Raw genomic sequence first — 17,832 nt, forward strand, 5'->3', positions numbered from 1 at the left:
GGACAGTACTATTAGAATGTAGTAAATTCAAAGTACCATTCAGAAATGAGAAAACCGCGAGTCGTTAGATGTGGAAAGTTAAATACTTAGACTATATAGTCTTCGCAGCGTAACACTTTCGACTTCAGCAGCCTGAAGTCGAATTGCCGTAGGTATAACAAGTAGACAGAGAGGCTTGCGGTATCTTTGATCCTATCTTCCAGTCGTTTACGTCACGATGCAATAGCGCCTGTACCGGAATTGGAAATTTCATGTCAAATGTTTTTTACATTTATGCAATTTAGAAAAGCTTTGTAGTTTTAAAGTAACTAAATATTTACATTTCATCATAAAATTTAGAGGAAAATCTTGTACGGAAAACTCTTTGGCTGCGTTAAGGAAATTCATGCATTCAAAGTAGAAATCGGTTACGAATAGGCGGTTACAGAAGCTTAAGTTTGGTTATTTTTTTCAAACATTAAATGATGGTTATCAAGTGCGATTGTGTAGTAAACAACATATTTTACAACGTATTTTATTTACCCCTCTCTGGCCTATTTGTTGCAATAGTATCGGGACATTCCAATTTTCGACACGAGTGTTTAGTGTTGAAAGCAACAATTCGACGCCATCAACGACGTTCCAACTTCGAGTACGAAGTGCTTAGTTCCCATAATTCCATTCTCAGCAAGATGGATTTCATTCAAATGTCGCACAATTACCCATAATTCATTAAAAAATAGCGGTCAACATATCTGTTGAGTCATCATCGAAAATTGGAATTTCTAGTGTGTTAGTGCTATGTGCTAACTATTAATGATATAGCGCTTCTGCTTCTCGCTATATCGATGTCAAAGTAGGCCTAATCGATTGAATAAAATATTTCTTTTATTTAAATCATATTTTTTATACGAATTATATTTACTTTATTATTTCTGTAAATATTCTCTCCAATAGATGGCGATACATGTAAAGTAAGCGATTCGAGTGTAGACAGAAATTAAATAATTGATATTAATTAATGGCGCTATTAGGTGGGGTTAAGGAGCCCGTGGCCCCTGCAAAGAAAAAGGAAAAGGAACCGTAGAAAATTCTTCGAAAATCTTTTCCTAATTAAAATGTATTTTTTTTATTTATATTCTGCTATGTTTTCTTTCTATTTCTATGCTAATTATGAATTAGCGGTCACGTAAGGTGGGAATTTTATGGAATTCGCCAAAAAAAAAATTTTTTTCCGTACAACTCGGTACCCCAAAAGTAGATCCTGAGAGCGCTACTGATTGATTTATGAAAAATTCATTGAAAATTTCTGGGTGGTATTAACGAGAAGATGTAAGTTCGAAGTATGTTAACGTAACTTCCGAATTTCGTAGCAATTGAGCGCATGCCCGGCAAACAAACATCCTCATTCATGTATATATTAGCCAAAATACAGTTTTGTTATATTTATTTTAAATTTATTTATGGCATAACGTTTGGCATGTCGTTTTGTATTTTGGTAATATTTCTTATGGTAATCTATATCATGTAATAGAATTATTGCCGTTAGCCAGACTTTTTCTCTTCGTTGTATCATATATAGTCAAACTTCGGTTTGCGTACTCAATTCCTAAAAGTCGTTCGGAAACAGATTTCTTCTCAAACCGAAACAAATTTTCCCATAAGAAACAATGTAAAATGGATTAATCCGTTTTCCACCCTCAAAACAAAGATGTTTCTTTTAACCTTTTGTCATCATTTCATGCATAGAAACGTCTATAAATGCCATATAATATTATCTATATCTTTATCCATATGTATATATAGGCCTATATATAATATAAAGAGATATGTTTCAATTGGTTTAATTTTAATTTCTAATTATAGTTTCAGTTTTGGTGAAAAAACAAGTGTTTTAATTAGTATTTTATTATGTTTAATTTTTATTAACTGGCTACCTTGTATTAATAAATAATGTACTATTTATTAATATAATATATAATATATTATTTTTATTTAATTTGAGCTAAGTACTTGGAAATACGAATTATTGGATGTCATTTATATTACGCGAAAGTCAATTAATGCGCTTTTTATTAATTAATTCGATTTAAATCGAATTTCGATGTGTACCGAAAACCGAAAGTAGTATCTTATTCACATGCGCATTGAAATATAATTTCAGTAACGTCATCAATGGTTTGTATCGTAACGTCTAATGACGCCAGGCGAATATCGGCGCCACTGACTAATCGGTATTCCTGTCGCTGATTGGTCCGGCCGGTACTGCCAAGTAGCTTGTTCGGAATCGGAATAATTATACGTAAATCGGAGTAAATATGCTAATAAACTAATTCCATTATTACTTCTTTTTACGGAGTTAATGTTGACAAATACAACATGGTCGTTGTCAAGCGGGTTCTGTTGTAGAATGTTACGGGGTTACGGAAGCTTAACTAATGCAATGTTTATCAAACAGTGGTCCGCCGACCCCTCAGAAGCCGAAGTGTGAATCACGTGTTTGAAAAAATGATGTCACAGCTCTATCACGTGGTACCCCAAAGTTCCGCCGGAAGAACGAAATCTGCCGCCAGTTCTCGAGAAATACGTCAGTAATGTCACGTGACTGAAGTTGATGATAATTCTCACGTGATTGAGTGCGTCGAAGCGAGGTGACGTAACAGGCTTTATACGCGTGCGTCGTTTCTCGTGTTCCTCCATAAAGTAAACAAGTTTAAACAATGCTGCCCATTCGGTAAGTAGTTTTATGAATTTTTTATAAGGGTCGGCGACAAAAATTTCTAAGTGTTTAGAAAATGTCTATCAAGTGTGCGTGTTTAAAAAGTGTAATTAAAAGAGAACGCGTAATGATAAGTTTCTATGGTATTACCAATATTTATTTATGAAACTTTACACAGTTTACAGTAATACCAGTGTTGTAAATTATTAGAATATAAAGTATAGGGCTGTATTCACGAGAAATGTAGATATATATCTGGCGGTCTTCTACTAACGTATTTAATTTGTTCCCGAAAGGTATTTCAAAGTTTAAATGTACGAAAGAAGCGCAATGTAAAAAAATCATCAAAAAGGCTTTTCAAAATATTTATGTTTTATTGATTAGTATCTGGAACTTTTTGTATAAATTTGACAAGAGGTAATTGAATTGTACTCTTCCTTTTCATTCCTCGATAAAGAGTTCCGTATCATGCTGTGTCATTTTCTATTGCCTTTCGTACACGAGATATACGCTGTCGATCGTACGGAGGTTATGTGACGTCGATTTCTTTTTGTCCGTATCAACACTGCTGTTTTAACGTTTTTCACTCGTGCGGACGAATTAGTAATGGCGAATTTTTTCACCAAAACAGATATGTATATAAAGTGATAGCACACGTCCTAACACAAACTGACAAGACACAATTTATCACGAACTTGTGACATGGAGAGATGTGGAAGGACTGGTGACTAATAGTTCATGAAAAGGGGAGAATCATTACATGAAAATACGTACTTTTTGCCATGTGTACGGATAAAAATTGAAAGCACGAAATATGTACGAAAGTAGAAAACCGCCTCATATAACCCTCAAACGGCTTCGATAGGGCGGCGAAATATCTGCAGCATGCAGGCTGCTATACACCATGGGTTAATCCTTTGAGACTGCCTGTCCTCGAGGAACTTCCGAATTTCCTATCGCCCAAAAACTATATTTATTTTAAATTTATTTATGGCATAACGTTTGGCATGTCGTGTTGTATCCGGGTAATATTTCTTATGATAATCTATATCATTTAATAGAATTATTGCCGTTAGTCAGACTTTTTCTCTTCGTAGTATCATATATAGTCAAACCTCGGTTTACGTACTCAATTCCTTCCTAAAAGTCGTTCGGAAACAGATTTCTTCTCAACCCGAAACAAATTTTCCCTAAGAAACGATGTAAAGTGGATTAAACCGATTTCCACCCTCAAAACAAAGCCGTTTGTTTTAACATTTTGTAATCATTTGATGCATAGAAACGTCTATAAATTTAATATAATGTTATCTATATCTTTATCCGTATGTATGTATGTATATGTTTATATGTGTGTGTGTATATATATATATATAATATAAAGGAATATGTTTCAATTGGTTTGATTTTAATTTTAATTTTTAATTATACTTTCAGTTTTGGTGAAAAAATAAGTGTTACAATTAGTATGTTATTGTGTTAAACTTTTATTAACTGGCTACCTAGTATTAGTAAATAATATATTAAACATTAATATTATAATATATAATATATTATTNAGATTTTGTGCTCACCGAGATTCGTTCGAATCGAAGACCCGAACGTCTGAGCCTCCCCTTGCTAGCAAAAGGAATTATTTCTGAATAATTTTTAAATAAAATATTGCGAAAAACACATTTGATCGCATTGTTTAAACCGTATTTCACAGGTTCTGTCGTGTCAACATTTTTCTTATCGTCTAATAAATAAAAATCAAAGTGAAAAAGGTCATTAAAAAAAATGTATCAGTTTTTGTCGGTCGATAAAAAATCCCAGCCTGGAACTGCGGGGTGGCATTGCACGGAAACTATTTTCGGTTCTCGACGTCACTTCCTACTTTTTTCTTTCCGAACTTGCCGTGTGACGTCGTGAAATCTGTAGATATGTAGTGCACGGGACTCTCGTTGTACGGAAGTTCGACATTTTGTTGTTTATCCAGTGACGTATATAAATCTTCGTTATAAAAATGCTGCAGTGAACACTGCAGAAATGTTTGTTTCACGTGTTTCTACGACAGTCATCCAGAAAATTGTTCTCCCAAAAAGCAAACGGATTGAATAAAAATGTCTTTTATGTAAACAAAATTGGTCTTGAATAACGAGACGTTCATTTAAATCTTATTATCTTCCCAATAGGTTATAAATACAGTTAATGTAAAGTATGATTCCTGTACGTACTGGACATGAATATTCGAAAACAATTTTTAAATAAATATAATAAATTTAAAGACATCAAGAATAAATCGAAAATTATAGTTTTATTTTAAAAAATTCACATCGATATCAACAAGATACGAAACACCAAGCTGGTGACTGCGAAATTGGTGCAATTTGTAGAAGTATCGAAAAAAAAGTAGCATTCTATCTCCTTAAAAAAAGGGAATGTCAAACTAGCAGCAATTTGTGTTAAATCGGATAAAGAAACCGATTTTTCCGTTATACGTCCCGATTTCTCTTTCCGTTTCCGCGTTGGACGGATTTCGCTATATACAGGTTAATTTACATTACTTTTTGCAAAAAATTCAATAGACCGATTGGATATTGTTCATTGTTGTTTATTTATGAATGGGGTCCGGCGGAACGTGAAGTTTGATAAGTACCCCAAACATTAAGTAAGTTTGGGAAAGGCATGCTCATCGAGTTAATTACAGTAAGACCTGTCTATAACGGAACCCGTATATAGCGAAAACCTGCCATTAACGGAACATTTCTTCTGTCTTTTTAATTTTTTGAAAAAAGTAATGTAAATTTCCAAATGTTATTAGTTTGTCGTTAAATTTTATAATAAGCGAAGTTAAATAACATTAGGGCCCCAGTGGCCAAGTGGTTCCGTTTCCCGAATACTGGGAATTTGGTCGTGGGTTCGCGTCTGTCTTGACAGCTTGCCACGTGGAATTTTCCGGGTATTCACGATGTCTGTACGCCCGAATACGGGCCCGTTACCCTTAAAAAGGCCTCCCGGAAGGTATATCTGTAGACAGATCGTCCAAGTGTTGCGTTGCTGTAGTTTAACTAAAAGATAAATTGCACCAACATTTTATCCGTTCCGATTGTTATCACAACACAGGATAAAGGATTNACTTGAATTTAATAAATTGACCTTTTCAGTTTGAAATACATATATACAATTTAAGTTTCGTTTTTATTAACTAACTTCAAAGAGCAATGGTGTAATAAGTGGAAAAGTAGATATAACACCGATCACCTAACATTTGTATCTTTACATATAACCTTTTAATCTTCTTCAATTCGGCGGCTCTGTGCAGTTTCCTTGTCACATTACTGCTATTTGTTTAAAGTTGCAAATATTTTAAAATACAACTATTTAAAGTATAAACATTTTTCTAACGTAACGAGTAGAATTTAAAAAAAAGGCTTGAAAGGAGGTACGGCAGTCAAAAAAGGTTGGGAACCACTAGCTTAGTGTGAAATTTACAGAAAATGCGAGGGCAGCATCGCCGATTGCGATAGTCGCGCTGTGTTCGTGTTTTGGCGATAATTTTTTTCTTTTTCTTCTGTTTTAATAGGATTTTATTTAACAGAATGACGTAGTAATTTATTGTTTCGATGAGAAATTAACAAATTATTACAATTTCCGAAAAAATAAACGTTAAGAAATAATTAAATTTATTGCAAAGTATTATATTTTTAGGCGATCTAGGCTCTCGTCGGCTATTCTTTATGTTGGTTGACTTTATTTAAACTAATAAGTCTGTCGTTTCGACCCTCTAGCCCAGGGTGGCCAACAGTTTTTGTCCCCGGGCCGAATTGGAAAGAAAACTTTTTCCACGGGCCGAACCAGAGGCTGCCCTAGGAAGATTTTGAGGTGGTGCGAGTTCTCATTGTGGTGTCACCCCGTAGAGACTGAATTATATCTTAGATAGAGATTACAGATACATTTTTCACATTATCATGCTTTATCAACATTCTACGCTGTACTTACGGGGCGGGATTTATAGTGGAGGGTTAACTCTAAACGCACAGTTAGTTGTTGATCCTTTTTTCTTAGGCGTCAAAATTTTTCATCGATCTATTCTGATTTCAATAGCTAATATTGAAAAATTGATCGCGGGCCGTATATTTGCCATGCCTGCTGTAGCCGTAAATCAGCCGCTAAACTTTACACTTTCCACTGTTAAGTGATGGTAAAAAGAATTTAATTGGGAAGAATTGTTTACACTATTGGTTGTAACGTCGCTTGTATATGCGTTATAAGCTGTAATTAGATTTTGTGAGTGTTTACTAATTGTATTTCGATCGGTAGGTGTTTTTTCAACCTTCTAAGCAAAAATCTACCGCTAAACTCCACCTCCGTATTGTAAGTCTAAGGGAGACCTTACCGTTAATTGGCTTTTGAAGTTGTTGTTTAAACGCTCTATAAGCTCTAATTGGCAATTTCTATTACGAGTGACACTAGATCAACCAATCAGCGTTTTCTCAGAACAGCAAAAATCGCCGCCTTTCAAGGCTACGTCATCGGAATCAGAACGTAAACACACGTTAAAAAGTTGATATTTTAATAGTTTTTTACCTCTAGTTTCGCATATTTTCTTGTTAATACACTTTATTTAGAGTAGAAAGTGTCGTCGTATCAGAAACATCCAAGTGTAAGATTTAGCGCGAATCTCGCTACTTTCGGTGGTTGCGTAATCATGAGAAAAAATTATTTAATCGCTTATTATAGCCAATTATTGTAAAAAAATTAGAAATAATATGGAAATAGTATTTAATATTGAATATTTGAAGCAGAAAATACGTTTAAGAAAAAGTTCAGTTGACTTATACAAACAGTGCAACTTGAAAAATATCTGTTTATTACGTAGGAATGTTAATCGATTATTGTAGCAATGCCTTTACTTGGTAATATTTTAAAGATATTTAAAGTTATAAAGCTTTTAATTAAGATATAGGGAGGTCTACGAAAACCGGAGCGGCCAAACAAATGACAGTTACATTGCAGACTGTATATCTCGTAAACTATAAACGGTAATCTAACGATTTAAATTTTGTTGGATAAAAGGTTTGCGGCCGTATTTAAAATGGCAGGTAGTGGGGGGTTCAGTCGTGCGTGGAGGGGTAGCGATTGCGCGCGAACAGTGAAAATGGCGTGGCGGTGCGGTGTTTAGGCAGCGAAATTTTATATGGCGTAGAGTTAAATGCAGAGGCCGTAATAAGTCGGGGAATGTGAAGAAATCACAGATGGAATTACCTGTACAGATCCCGAACTCACTTCTAACTGAGAAGGGACTTTTTGTAAACAAAATTATACAACAATTTGCCCTTCGTTCATTTTCGCAGTAGGAGTAAAGCTGGGTCTATTCCTAACCCTAGGGGAAAGTAACAGAGATTTATTACTTTGAAGTTAAAAGTGAACACGTTTGTCTCTGACAGCGAAATTCCATATGAATCCGTAAAACACGAGATAATTTGAGCCGTTGATTTTGAAAGTGGGGCTAGTCCATTTTATGTTATTTCTAGATATTTAATGGGTTTGCACTTCAGTGAGTTTAAAAACATTCGTAAGCAGTAATAGACTTATTTCATATATATACTCGTATATATATATAAATATTTACATGAATTAAGAAAAGAAAAAAAAATATTTTTTTTTTCATGTTAANGCTGATCGTACATATTCGATTCCGTTTTCGATATCGGTCCAATTCCATCAATAGACTCGTCCGTCTACTTCGCGATGTACACGAATCGTTTATCGTTTTATTCGATTCCGATTTGTATACTTTAACATGTTTTATGTAAATTTTTATTATTTTCTTTCATTGTGGTTACAATAAACGATCTAAATATATGTCGGTGCTGAGCCGCGCTAATAATCTTTTTTATCACATGTTTAATAAAAATCGTGAGTAAGAACTAACAATTTTAAGTAGTGGTTTTATTTTATTTTTTTAAATTTACTTTTGAATTAATTTTACTTTTTTTAGCTATCGTTGTTAGGTTATTCAGTTAAAGAAAGTAGATAATTTTTTCTTACCGTTTAATTAATTAATTGCACTCTCCACCTTAAGTCTCCCATTGAATTTTGAGAGCTGAAATCGTATATTATCGTAATATAATATTACTATAGTTTGATACTAGTGTAGGGACGATAGCAAAATTTCTCTCGGTTCCAGTTCCGATTCTTTTGAATATTTTCTATAGTTTATTCTAGTTTAGAAAAACTATATATTACTATCACCGTCCAGTCATTAAATTAACTACTTACCGCTCGACCTTTAATCATCAAAAGGTAAAAGCATCAATTCCCTAATAATTACGCACGCACTTTACAGAGCTCCAACCTCATCCGGTTTAGCCGGTGGAAGCCCAGGACCTCGGGTGGATGCTACACATATACCGCGTCCAATTCTATTCAGGACCGGTTCTGGGCTGTTAACCCCCTGCCCGCTAGATATTTGGCCGCCCTCGCCCGATTACGTGAATCACACGAGTAGATTTATAACTTAACCCAACCGATAAGAATTTACTGGTATGTTTTTACGATAGTTCTGTATAGTTGACGGGAGTTTAAAAAATTCATTAAAATATTTGATATTTTTATTCCGCTCTCCGATTTTATATTACTCTCGGATNGATCAGAAAAGTAACAAATTGCAGAAATTAATTGTATAATCATAAAGATGCGCGATCCGTTTTTTACAATTTTATATTATACGGGTCTGAGGTGACCCAACTCGCGACATGATGTTTGAAATTAAAACGCGCTTACCGCAGGGATTATTTAATTATTGACCCTTTTACCTTTGTCTGAGAAAGATTGCGAAATATTCTTACAAGTTAGAAAAGCTTTTCTATTAAACTTTTACTTTTGTGTCCTTAGCGTACATTGTTTTCCTCATCTGGAAACTACTGAACGCAATTGTGACCGGAGGGTTGGCACCTCTTCTATCTCTGTCAGGACTGACACCAGTGTAACCTCCGTCAGGTCGATATGGTCACGTAGGTCACGCGAGCTTTCGCGTGTGTGGGCGATCGGGCGGATGGAGTGAGAGACAGCGCACCGGAAGTGACTCACGCATAGATTAGGATAACGAAACAAGTTAGTTTATTCAAGGAAAAATTTAAAGAAAAATACATGGGCTCTGGGGTCTATCGGATAAAGGGAATATATAATTATATCCCATGCCTTAACGAGTTCTGAGAGAGAGAGAGTTTATAAAAAGACGCGCGGTGGATACCTGACGTATCGGTGGATTTCCTGGTCACACTATGCGATTTCCAGCCGCGCAGGCGACTGCAACCGCGACGGCTGTTCCAGTTAACTAGTAATCCTCCCTCGATAACCGGCGCGACTGCAACCGTAACTAGAAACAAAAAGTTTGTTCTACTCGCGACGATTGCAAACGCGCATCCAATCAACAAACGCCTTTGTGCCACGTCATACAGTGAGAACATTGAAAATAGTTCATCATTATGGCGGATAGTTAGAGGATTAATACTTTTACAGAATCGAGATTGATCGAGCTTATTCAGGCTCAGGAATACGTGTGGGATTTTAATTCTTCGTTTTATCGAAGATTTTATCTTTTCGTGTATTCGCGCCAGCTCTATCAAAATAATCGCCTTTTTTCTTTTATTCATTCCAGAAAAGGAACTGCTTGCTATTTTAATAAGAAAAGTGGCTAAAATTCCGTAAATACTCTGAAGTAGAACGTAAGATATCGGCAAACTCACGAAAGTAGTCAAAAACAAGCTACTGTAATTTTATTGGTTTATTATAGGGTCACGTGTTTCCCAGTTGCAACATCAACGAACAATGTGTGACCACGAGAAGACGTGCGCGACTCGCGCTTGTTGCAGTTGCAGTCGCCTGCGCGGCTAGAAATCGCATAGTGTGACCAGGGCTTTAGGCAGGAGCAACCGCGTTGACCGGAGTCGGAAAGTTCGGTGGGGAGGAGAAGAGATAGTCCTATAAGGAGGTATTCGGCGATGATGTTAATCCAAGGATGGCACTTACTTATTCTGCAGGTAAAACGAGAAGGTGGAAAAGCCGGAGGCGATGTGTGTAGTTAAACTGTGTGACAACTGCACTTTCTGAAGAACGGCGGACGACTGCCTAAATTTTTCAGTTTCTTATCTTCAACCGATGAACTTAAGACAATAGGTCGGAAGGTTATGAGAAAGCGTAACTTTTGCTGCTGAGAACTCACCAAATGATTATCTCCCAGGTGTGAAAGTTGACAGTTATCCGACAAAATGGTATTGTTAGGAAGTTATGTTATGATTTAACTAAGTAAACAGATTACGTAGTGCTGAGTCTCACGTAATGTTTTCTCTTACTGTTTTTACTTTCCCGGCTGTTAAATATAACAGAGACAAAGTATGGCGATAAAATATCATAAGAGATGGCGCCACCGATTGTTACCGGAGTCAAGGTTAGACCTTGACCGGGATAGTTAAGCAACTCGATGCTGGATTATTAATTAATTAACAGAGGAAAGGGTGAAGTCTGTGANGCTCTTAGGGAATTGGGGACATAAACAAAACCCTGATGAAAGAGCCGAAATTTTACTTAAACAAAACCTTAACCGAACCAATCTAGCTGAATACAGTGGGGTCTGATTACTTCGTAATATTAAATGTAATAAAGAGAGTAATTTTTCCAGTTCAATGACAGTGACGGAAAAGTTGTAAATTTTGAAAACTTTCGTGGACCCTGGTCCTAAAACGAATTAGTTAGAAAACAAACGACGGACAATCTATTAACATATTTAGATTTTTATACTCATGAGAAACGTTTAAAATCTACAACCCTGTCGCGACCTTTGAGATACACTAGTCATGCGACAAGAAGCATTTGACATTGACCGGTATTGCACCCTGGGGATTTGGCAGCCCGCGTGCATGCGCCTACCAGGACCGTCTCTGATTCTATCTATTAGTCACTCGTAAGGAGCTGTTTGAATAAGTGGATGGTTTTAAGATTTAAAAAGTAAAGGTTTTGTTATTTTTATGTACGTTTCTTTACAAAGCAATATTTAATTACAATTTTTCTTAAAAGTATATTAATATAATTGAAGAATATTTTGTACTAGGTATGTACTGTACATTCACCACACATTTTATTTCATTGAGTAAGTTTTTTATTTTATTTATAATTTTAGCCTTTATATCGTGGCTAGCGATTCGGAATGTAATTGTGATATTAAAAATGCATTTAGAGAAGTCTGCGGTTTTTACTGGCTTATCGAATAAACGATACGAAGGAACCCTAGACCATCACTGACGCACAATTAACTGATTGCCCCTGGATGTCGGCTTCTTACAGAAACGCAGCTTCCCTATCGTGAAATGTCACTCCACGCCACTGGTGAACAGAGTTATGCACCCCCCGTAGATGTGTAACTGAGTCTGGTCTAATGATCTGTTCACGTTTGTTTAATCGATAAGCGCCGCCGTAGTTTATCGATTGCAATTTCAGGACATTTCACCTGTTATAGCAGAGTTGACCGTCGCGATTTGCGAAGGACCGTTCAGAATCGTGACGAAATCGGAATTAGGGGCATTAAAGTGGCGTCACGTGACTGTTTTATTTGACAGAACTAATCGATAATCACTNGTAATACTTTTCATATAGGCCTGCATGAGGTTTCTAGGTCACGCGCAGTCTGGAATCCTCTTCCGCTCGCCGTCACGTGACACGATGTTTACTTTTAACGGTCAGTGTTTCCCGCGCTTTATATAAAACGTTTCGATTAGTTTATCGGACAAACGAAGTGTTCGTCTGGCCAACGGGCAAATTCGATTTAGGAGACTCCAATGACAATGTCGACTTCAAACAATTTTGTTCTGGGAATTTTGGGGAATCCTTCGTTGTCTCGTTTATTTTTTAACGCCACTTACGCGCTATTCTGATACACCCTGCGCTTCTACTACAGGAACCGATATCTTTTATTAGCTCATTACTGTACTAACAGTATGAAAATTTAAATATTGATATTCTTAGTACATCAATGAGTTTATAAAAGATTGGTTTGGTGTTCCGGGCAATAGCATTTTTTCTCATAGGATAACGCATCTGTGAACTCCATTCGACGATTACGAGTTAATTAATCCCTTCGATTTAACGTGTAAAACGCTGGACCGAGGAGGACACAAATAAATCGATATATTATTAACATGTACCGCATTTTTACATTCATATAAATTTTTAATCTTCACGAACTTTTATTGGCCTCTAAGGGCTGTCTACCGATTTAGCTGGAAACTTCTGCTGTACTTTAATATAAAAAATATTACACCTATTTATATATACTGTAAGTGTACAGACCGAAATTTTACGATATCGGTCTTTCCATTTATCATGTTTCGTATTATGTTATACTTATTGGCGAACACTGAAAAAAACTTTCTTATCCGGGTACATGAAATAATTTCGTTAACAGGCTGCTTGTCAACCTGTGGACCGCGGACTCTGCCATTGTTGAAGAATCAATTTAGGAAACATACTTATAATCAGGCTAAATTATATCTGTTAACTAAAGTATCGTCGCCGCAGTAATTAAGTGAATATAATATTTGTTTTTTAAGTATATATTGTTTGTACGAATTACAATTAAAAAATACTGTATTTTTAATAAGCTAATAGATGGCGCTATATGTAAAGCCAGCGAATGGAATGAGTGCAAAATATAATGGACGGCGTGACGTAGCAGTCACCGATTTCGATTGAACTCGGTGAGGATGTAGGTCATTCCCAACAAGTAAAATGTGCGAAGCGGTGAAGCGCAACATTGAAAATTAAAATTAAAAATTGCACAATTACTCGGGGGTCGCTGCGAAAAATTAAAAATATCACCACCATTTCGCCAGTATTACTTGCAAATTAATGCGGGTGCCGGTATCAGTTTGCCGTCTTGAAAGTAAAAGCAACGTGTTAAACTGTAATTTACGAGGAGAGGGCCAGACGTTCGAGTCTCCAATTAGAACGGAACTCGGTGAGCACGTACCCTTAAATACAAACGGCTCCTCGTCCAAATAGTAGGAGACGGTGTTCCAGAGTTTTCAAAAACTGGACATCCGAAAAACTAGTGTAGCTGATTAATCTACACGGGATTGATTTCTTTAAACAGGAAATGACGTCACAATTTTAATTTGTTGGTTTTAAAGTTTAAACGTGAGGAATAATAATAATAATTTTGTAAAATAATAATCTCACACATAAAATTAACTACAGTAAATCAAAACTCAGAAGGTTCGAACCTATATCGTCTAGCTCCAGTGCTTGGTGTGTAATTCGCTCGGCTATCTAAATACTCGAAACTTCCAGAGACTTATAAGTTAAAGAATCAGTTTTCAGAAGTCCAATTTGTGGAATCCCTGCAGAAGTTGATCATATTATTTGGATAAGAAGCCGTTTGTGTTTAAGATTTTGTGCTCACCGAGATTCGTTCGAATCGAAGACCCGAACGTCTGAGCCTCCCCTTGCTAGCAAAAGGAATTATTTCTGAATAATTTTTAAATAAAATATTGCGAAAAACACATTTGATCGCATTGTTTAAACCGTATTTCACAGGTTCTGTCGTGTCAACATTTTTCTTATCGTCTAATAAATAAAAATCAAAGTGAAAAAGGTCATTAAAAAAAATGTATCAGTTTTTGTCGGTCGATAAAAAATCCCAGCCTGGAACTGCGGGGTGGCATTGCACGGAAACTATTTTCGGTTCTCGACGTCACTTCCTACTTTTTTCTTTCCGAACTTGCCGTGTGACGTCGTGAAATCTGTAGATATGTAGTGCACGGGACTCTCGTTGTACGGAAGTTCGACATTTTGTTGTTTATCCAGTGACGTATATAAATCTTCGTTATAAAAATGCTGCAGTGAACACTGCAGAAATGTTTGTTTCACGTGTTTCTACGACAGTCATCCAGAAAATTGTTCTCCCAAAAAGCAAACGGATTGAATAAAAATGTCTTTTATGTAAACAAAATTGGTCTTGAATAACGAGACGTTCATTTAAATCTTATTATCTTCCCAATAGGTTATAAATACAGTTAATGTAAAGTATGATTCCTGTACGTACTGGACATGAATATTCGAAAACAATTTTTAAATAAATATAATAAATTTAAAGACATCAAGAATAAATCGAAAATTATAGTTTTATTTTAAAAAATTCACATCGATATCAACAAGATACGAAACACCAAGCTGGTGACTGCGAAATTGGTGCAATTTGTAGAAGTATCGAAAAAAAAGTAGCATTCTATCTCCTTAAAAAAAGGGAATGTCAAACTAGCAGTAATTTGTGTTAAATCGGATAAAGAAACCGATTTTTCCGTTATACGTCCCGATTTCTCTTTCCGTTTCCGCGTTGGACGGATTTCGCTATATACAGGTTAATTTACATTACTTTTTGCAAAAAATTCAATAGACCGATTGGATATTGTCCATTGTTGTTTATTTATGAATGGGGTCCGGCGGAACGTGAAGTTTGATAAGTACCCCAATCATTAAGTAAGTTTGGGAAAGGCATTACAGTAAATTACAGTAAAACCTGTCTATAACAGAACCTGTATATAGCGAAAACCTGTCTATAACGGAACATTTCTTCTGTCTTTTTAATTTTTTGAAAAAAGTAATGTAAATTTCCAAATGTTATTAGCTTGTCGTTAAATTTTATAATAAGCGAAGTTAAATAACATTAGGTCCACCAGTGGCCAAGTGGTTCCGTTTCCCGAATACTGGGAATTTGGTCGTGGGTTCGCGCCTCTTGACGAGCTTGCCACGTGGAGTTTCCGGGTTTTCACGATGTCTGTACGCCCGAATACGGGGCTCCTTACCCTTAAAAAGGCCTCCCGGAAGGTGTATTTGTAGACAGATCGTCCAAGTGTTGCGTTGCTGTAGTTTAACTACACCATAAATTGTACCAACATTTTACCCAGTCCGATTGTTATCAGAACACAGGATAAAGGATTTATCCTAAACGACCGCTTTCTAAATTTATGCTGTTTACTGTCAATTAATATTAAAAATTTACTTTTCATAATATTAATTACTTAATAAGTTGATAGAAAGAAATAAATGTGTCCTTTCAGAATAAGATTGACACGTTTGTTTTCAGAAATGTATTAATGATTAATAACTTAAATAAACAGGTAAAAAGTAAATTTATTATTAAATTTCTGCACTTAAATTGTAATTTTATTTTAGATATAAATCGAAAAAAAAACAATTTAAACGTAAATTAAGCTTTTTCTCACATAGTCAAAATATTAAAAATAAAAAATGGTACGAATTAAATTACAATTATTATTGCTTTATTTTCAATTCCGGAAGAGTTCATTAACACCTGCCCTCACCTTGAGGATGCGAAGGATAATGGCGACTAGTTCGGACAGTTAAAATTTTAAATTAAATTGGTTTTAGGAGTTTCCCCTAATGTAGAATTTAGCCTAACGCATTCGTTTTATAATCGAAACATGTATTAAAGTTTAAATATGCCTTTCGAAATATACCGGAAGCTCGGCCGATTTCTTTCGGAGCGTGTCGTTGTCCTCCCTGCTGAATTGTATAATGGTTTCTTAGCATCGACAGGTAGTAGTGTCTATAATTTTTACTTAGAATATTCTGAAATTATTCTAAAATAATGCGATTTTATAGCGCGAAAGCAGTCTTATCGCACATGTATAAATTAACGGTGACGGCGCGCGCACGTTAAGGGGATGTCCGTAAATTACGTCCGCAAAGGAAGGGGACGGGAGATTCGACAAGGGGAGAGCTTGGTCGAACGTCCGTTTATTTCGTTACATTTTAAATACTGCATTTCATTAAATTTATTTGAGAATTTGTGATACGGTTCGTAAAATCTTAAAGATTTGAAGGGGAGTCAGCTTTTATAAGACCTCCAAAGAGGGGAGGGGGTGACGGAAAATTGGATAAACTGGGACGAGAGGGCGAGTTAATATTTGAAGAAAAATGCGGGCATAATTTATGAACAGCCTTTAAGTGTAAATTTCGCTAAATGTTTATTTGCGTGATTAATTAATTAATTAAATTAACAATAATATTCCTATCCTAAGCAGTCCATTTTTGGCCTCGGTTTCGCTCTCCACAACAGGATATTGTAACGGTTTTTCGCAACTTCAACTTCTGATTGTCCTACAGAAAGCGATGCCCTTCGTAAACTTTGGGAATGTCGTCCAAGACCTTTCGTAAGTTTATAATTTCTATATTTGTTAATTAAAAAAAATTATATTAAGTATAGTTTTTGTGGACTTGAATTTTCATAACAGATAATATTAGTTTATTTTTTATTCGGATCAATGGACAAACTATTAGCGTAAAGTAATGCAACCGAAAAGCGAAACTAAAAGTCTTAAATTTTTAAAATATATTTTAACTTTTTGAATTAATTATTTAAAGTATAATTAGTAAAAGATATATTACTCATTTATTAAAGTAATTATTTCTAAGTATAAGAATATATTGGATAATTATAATAGTAAACACTGTCTTAAATCATGCTTTATAATGATAGAACAATTTTAGGTTTCGTGATTGAATAATTTAATGAATTTGAATACAATTTCTACCATACTATTTTCTAGCATGAATTTTTATTAATATTTGAATTCCAATTTCGTTTCTCTCCCTCCCATATTTTGTTATATAAATAAATAATAATTAATTATTTAGAAATTACCTTATAAACGCCATACTAGCCTGTACAAAATGCCTACTGCTGATCGTACATATTCGATTCCGTTTTCGATATCGGTCCAATTCCATCAATAGACTCGTCCGTCTACTTCGCGATGTACACGAATCGTTTATCGTTTTATTCGATTCCGATTTGTATACTTTAACATGTTTTATGTAAATTTTTATTATTTTCTTTCATTGTGGTTACAATAAACGATCTAAATATATGTCGGTGCTGAGCCGCGCTAATAATCTTTTTTATCACATGTTTAATAAAAATCGTGAGTAAGAACTAACAATTTTAAGTAGTGGTTTTATTTTATTTTTTTAAATTTACTTTTGAATTAATTTTACTTTTTTTAGCTATCGTTGTTAGGTTATTCAGTTAAAGAAAGTAGATAATTTTTTCTTACCGTTTAATTAATTAATTGCAC

Source organism: Centruroides sculpturatus, unplaced genomic scaffold (genome assembly GCF_000671375.1).
Source record: "Centruroides sculpturatus isolate CEXI.00-Female unplaced genomic scaffold, Cexi_2.0 scaffold1828, whole genome shotgun sequence".
In the NCBI taxonomy this organism is placed as follows: domain Eukaryota; kingdom Metazoa; phylum Arthropoda; class Arachnida; order Scorpiones; family Buthidae; genus Centruroides; species Centruroides sculpturatus.